Raw genomic sequence first — 6,756 nt, forward strand, 5'->3', positions numbered from 1 at the left:
GTCTCAAAAACACAGTCAATAATTTAGATTTAACAGACATTTATAGAATATACCATCCAACAAAGAGCAAATACACATTCTTCTCAGCAGCACATGGATCCTTCTCTAAAATAGACCATATATTATGCCACAAAGCTACTGTTAGAAAATACAAGAAGATAGAGATAGTACCTTATATTCTTTCAGATCGTAATGGATTGAAATTAGAAATAAATGACAGAGTAAAAAACAGAAACTACTTCAACACCTGGAGATTAAATAATATGCTACTGTAAGATGAATGAATAACAGAACATATCAGGAAGGAAATTAAAAAATTCTTAGAGGTAAATGAGAACAGAGAAACAACATATCAAAATCTCTGGGACACTATGAAAGCAGTTCTTAGAGGAAAATTTATTTCATGGAGCACATTCAAAAAATGAAGGAAAAAAAAATAAGTAAAGGACCTAACACTATGGCTCAAAGCCCTAGAAAAAGAAGAACAGACCAACACCAAAAGTAGTAGAAGACAGGAAATAGTTAAAATCAGAGATGAAATCAATGAAATTGAAACAAAAGAAACAATCAAAAAATTGACAAAATAAATAGTTGGTTCTTTGAAAAAATAAACAAAATTGATAAAGCCTTAGCCACACTAACAAAGAGAAGAAGAGAGAAAGCCCAAATTACTAAAATTCAGAATGAACAAGGAAATATCACAACAGACACTATTGAAATACAATACATAATTAGAAACTATTTTGAAAATCTACACTCCAACAAAATAGAAAATCTCGAAGACATCAACAGGTTTCTAGAGACATTTGAATTACCTAAACTGAATCAGGAGGACATACACAATTTAAATAGATCAATTGCAAGTAATTAAATAGAAGAGGTCATCAAAAGCCTACCAACAAAGAAAAGTCTGGGACCAGATATGTTCTCAGCCAAATTCTATAAAACCTTTAAAGAAGAGCTCATTCCAATACTTCTCAAAGTATTTCATGAAATAGAAGAGGAAGGAACCCTCCCAAACTCATTCTATGAAGTCAATATCACCCTGATACCTAAACCAGACAGAGACACATCAAGGAAAGAAAATTTCATACCAATATTCTTAATGAACATTGATGCAAAAATTCTCAACAAAATTTTAGCAATTGTATACAAAAATATATTAAAAAGATAGTGTGCCATGATCAAATGGGTTTTATCCCAGGGATGCAAGGTTGGTCCAACATATGGAAATCAATAAATGTAATTCACCATATCAGTAGACTTAAAGTCAAGAATCACATGATTATTTCAATAGATGCAGAGAAAGCATTTGAAAAAATACAGCACCCCTTCATGCTCAAAACACTAGAAAAATAGGGATAGTGGGAACATTCCTTAACATTGTAAAGGCCATTTATGCTAAACCCATGGCCAATATCATTCTAAATGGTAAAAAACTGAAAGCATTCCCCCTAAAAACTGGAACAAGGCAGGGATGCCCTCTTTCACCACTTCTATTCAACAATGTTCTCGAAACTCTAGTCACAGCAATTAGACAGACCAAGGAAATTAAAGGGATACGAATAGGAAAAGAAGAACTCAAACTATCCCTATTTGCTGGTGACATGATTATACATTTAGAGGAACCAGGAAATTCCACCAGAAAACTTTTAGAACTCATAAGTGAATTCAGTAAAGTAGCAGGTTACAAGATCAATGCTCATAAATCCAATGCATTTTTACACATAAGTGATGAATCTTCAGAAAGAGAAGTTAGGAAAACTACCCCATTCACAAAAGCTTTGAAAAAAATAAAATACTTGGGAATCAATCTAACAACAGAGGTGAAAGACCTCTACAATGAGAACTACAGAACACTAAAGAAAGAAATTAAAGGAAACCTTAGAAGACAGAAAGTTCTCCCATATTCTTGGATAGGAAGAATTAATATTGTCAAAATGGCCATACTACCAAAAGTGCTAAACAGATTCAGTGCAATTCCAATTAAAATCCCAATGACGTACCTTACAGAAATAGAGCAATCAATCATGAAATTCGTCTGGAAGAATAAGAAGCCCAATCTTTAGCAGGAAGAGTGAAGCAGGGGGTATTGCAATACCAGATCTTCAACTCTACTACAAAGCAATAGTAACAAAAATGGCATGGTATTGGCACCAAAATAGACAGGTAGATCAATGGTACAGAATAGAGGATGCGGACACAAACCCAAACAAATACAATTATCTCATACTAGACAAAGGGTCCAAAAATATACAATAGAGACAGTATAGCCTCTTCAACAAATGGTGCTGGAAAAACTGGAAATCCATATGCAACCGAATGAAACTAAACCTATATCTCTCACCATGCACGAAACTAAACTCAAAATGGATTAAGGAACTCGGAATGAGACCAGAGACCGTGCATCTTATAGAAGAAAAAGTAGGTCCAGAGCTTCAACATGTCGGCTTAGGACCAGACTTCCTCAACAGGACTCCCATAGCACAAGAAATAAAAGCAAGAATCAATAACTGGGTTCGATTCAAACTAAAAAGCTTTCTCTCAGCAAAGGAAACTATCAATAATGTGAAGAGAGAGCCTACAGAGTGGGAGAAAATCTTTGCCAATCATACTTCAGATAGAGCACTAATCTCCAGAATCTATAAAGAACTCAAAAAACTCTACACCAAGAATGCAAATAATCCAATCGACAAATGGGCTAAGGAAATGAATAGACACTTCACAGAAGAAGATCTACAAGCAATCAACAAACATGGAAAAATGTTCAACATCTCTAGTAATAAGAGAAATGCAAATCAAAACCACCCTAAGATTCCATCTCACCCCAATTAGAATGGTGATTATCAAGAATACAAGCAACAACAGGTGTTGGCGAGGATGTGGGGAGAAAGGTACACTCATACATTGCTGATGGGGCTGCAAATTAGTGCAGTCACTCTGGAAAGCAGTGTGCAGACTCCTTCGAAAACTTGGAATGGAACCACCATTTGACCCAGCTATCCCACTCCTTGGCCTATACCCAAAGGACTTAAAATCAGCATATTACAGAGATACAGCCACATCAATGTTCATAGCTGCTCAGTTCACCATATCCAGATTGTGGAACCAACCTAGATGTCCTTCAATTGATGAATGGATAAAGAAACTGTGGTATATATATACAACGGAGTATTACTCAGCCATAAAGAATGGTAAAATTATGGCATTTGCAGGCAAATGGATGAAATTGGAGAATATCATGCTAAGTGAGATAAGCCAATCTCAATAAACCAAAGGATGAATGATCTCACTGATAAGTGAATGATGACACATATATGGGGTGGTAGGAGGGCTGGAATGGAGGAAGGAGGGACTCTATAGAGGGATAAGAAGGGTGGGATTGGTGGGGGAAAATAACAGAATGAATCAAAAACTATTACCCTAGGTAAATGTATAATTACACAAATAGTATGCCTCTACTTCATGTACAAACAGAGAAAGAAGATGTATCCAATTTGTTTACAATTAAAATGTGTTTAAAAAGATATTAAAAAAATAAGAATTATGTTGGCCTTCAGTTTAGCATATATGGCTTTTACGATGTTGAGGTATGTTCCTACTATCCCTAATTTTGTAGTGTTTTGAACATGAAGTGGGGCTGTATTTTATTAAATGTTTTTTCTGCATCTATTGAGATGATCTTATAATTCTTGTTTTTAAGTCTATCACTATGATGAAATACATTTTTTGATTTCCATGTGTGGAACCACCCCTGTATCACTGGGATGAACCCTGTTGATCATGGTGCACTGTCTTTTTAATGTCTTTTATGTGATTTGCCAGTATTTTATTAAAAATTTTTGCATGTATGTTCATGAGGGGTATTGGTGTAATGTCTTCTTTCCTTGCAGTGTCTTTGTCTGCAAGGTTTGGTATCAGAGTGATACTAGTCTCATAGAATGAACTTGGAAGGGTTCCCTCCTTTTCTATTTCCTGAAATACTTTGAGGGGTATTGGTATCAGTTCTTCTTTAAAGGTCTTATAGAATTCGACTGAGAATTCATCTAGTCCTGGGCTTTTCTTGGTTGGTAGGCTTTTGAGGGCTTCTTCTATTTCAGTGCTCAAAATTGATCTGTTTAGATTGTGTACCTCTTCCTGATTCATTTTGGGAGGATCATATGTCTCTAAAAATTTGTTGATATCTTCAATATTTTCTATTTTGTTGGAGTATAGATTTTCAAAGTAACTTCTAATTATGTTATGTATTTCAATGGTGTCTGTCGTGATCTTTCCTTTTTCATCACGAATTCTAGTAATTTGTGTTTTCTCTCTCCTTCTCTTTGTTAGTGTGGCTAGGAATTTATCAATTTTGTTTACTTTTTCAAAGAACCAACTTTTTGTTTTGTCAATTTTTTGAATTGTTTCTCTTGTTTCAATTTCATTGATTTCACCTCTGATTTTAATTACTTCCTGTCTTCTACTATTTTTGGTGTTGATCTGTTCTTCTTTTTCTAGGGCTTTGAGGTGTAATGTTAGGTCATTTAGCTGTTGACTTTTTGTTTTTTAATGTATGAGCCAATGCAATGAACTTTCCTCTTAGTACTGCTTTCATAGTGTCCCAGAGACACTATTTTGATATGTTGTGTCATTGTTCTCGTTTACCTCTAAGAATTTTTTTTTATTTCTTTCCTGATGTCTTTTGTTATCATTGCATCATTCAGTAGCATATTATTTAGTCTCCAGGTGTATGAGAAGCTTTTGTTTGTTATTTTATCATTCATTTCTAATTGCATTCCATTATGGTCTGATAGGATACAGGGTAGGATCTCTATTTTTTTGTATTTACTAATGGCTTTTTTGTGGCATAGCATATGGTTTATTTTGGAGAAGATCCATGAGTTGCTGAGAAGAAAGTATATTCGCTCAATGATGGATGAAATACTCTGTAAATATCCAAGAAGTCTATATCATTGATTGTATTATTTAGTTCTATAGTTTCTTTGTTCAGTTTTTGTTTGGAGGATCAATTCAGTGGTGAGAGTGGTGTGTTAATGTCCCCCACTATTAATGTGTTTTGGTGTATTTGATTCTTAAAATTGAGTAGGGTTTGTTTGATATACATAGATGTTCCATTGTTTGGGGCATAAATATTTAAAATTGCTATATCTTCCTGTTTTATGCTTCCCTTAAGCAGTATGAAATGTCCTTCTTTATCCCTTCTGAGTAATTTAGGTTTGAAGTTCAATTTATCGGATATGAGGATGGAGACCCCTGCTTTTTTACTGGTCCATGTGCATGGTATGTTTTTCCCCATCCTTTTACCTTTTGTCTGTGGATGTCTTTTTCTATGAGATGAGTCTCTTGAAGGCAGCATATTGTTGGGTCTTTCTTTTTAATCCAATATGCTAGTCTAACTCTTTTGATTATTGAATTTAGGCCATTGACATTCAGGGTTATTATTCAGATATGATTTATATTCCTGTCACTTTGGCTTATTTTTGTTTTTTTTACTTATCCTTTGATTGACTTTTCCTTTAGGGTAGTTTCTCTCATTGCTGACTGTATTGTTGTTTTTCACTTCCTCCTCATGAAATATTTTGCTGAGAATGTTCTGTAGTGCAGTATTTCTATTTGTATATTCTTTTAACTTTTGTTTATCATGGAACAATTTTATTTCATTGTCATATCTGAAGGTTAGTTTTGCTGAGTATAGTATTCTTGGCTGGCATTCGTGTTCTTTCAGAGGTTGAAATATATTATTCCATGCCCTTCTTGCTTTTAGAGTCTGGGCAGAGAAATCTGCCGATATCTATAATGGTTTTCCCTTATATGTAATCTGACGCTTTTCTCTAGCAGCCTTTAAAATCCTATCTTTATTGCAAATGTGAGGTGTTTTCATTATAATGTGTCTTTTTGTGGATCTGTTGTAGTTTTGTGCACTTGGTTTTCTGTAAGCCTCTTGTATTTCATTTTCCATTTCACTTTTTAGGTTCTTTGGGAAATTTTCTGATATTATTTCATTGAACAGGTTGTTCATGCCTTTGGTTTGTATCTCTGTTCCTTCCTCAATCCCAATAATTCTTAAATTTGGTCTTTTCATGATATCCCATAATTCTTGGAGGTCCCATTCATGACTTCTTAACATCTTCTCAGTTTGTTCAACTTTATTTTCCAGATTAAATATTTTGTCTTCATTGTCTGAGATTCTGACTTCCACAAGGTCTATTCTGTTGGTGATGCTTTCTATTGAGTTTTTAATTTGGTTTATCATTTCTTTCATTTCACATATTTCTGTTTGTTCATTTTTTTTTTCAGAATCTCTCTTTATTGAAGTGTTCTTTTGCTTCTTGCATTTGCTCTCTTATCTGTCTATTGGAATGGTCATGCATTGCCTGCATTTGCTCTCTTATCAAATCTTTTGCTTCATGGATCATTTTAATCATGCAGATTCTAAATTCTTTTTCTGTCATTTCTACTGCCATGCTGTCGATGGAGTCTATCACAATAGCATCTTAGTTTGTTAGGGATGCCTTCTTCCCCTGTTTTTTCATATTGTTTCTGTATATTCCCCTCTAGCAGTGAAAGTCAGAGATATTGAAGTTTACCTCCTGCAGGCTTATTATGACCCTGCAGTTTTCCACTACCTCTCCTTTGGAGGGGAGATCAATACCAGTAGCACCTAATACAGAGAAAATGTAGCCCTGAACCAGATAGCCCCTAAACAGACTTTAACATATTTAAAATAAACAGGATCAGTTCAATTACTATTTACAA

The sequence above is a fragment of the Sciurus carolinensis genome, chromosome 11, assembly GCF_902686445.1.
Source record: "Sciurus carolinensis chromosome 11, mSciCar1.2, whole genome shotgun sequence".
Taxonomy (NCBI): domain Eukaryota; kingdom Metazoa; phylum Chordata; class Mammalia; order Rodentia; family Sciuridae; genus Sciurus; species Sciurus carolinensis.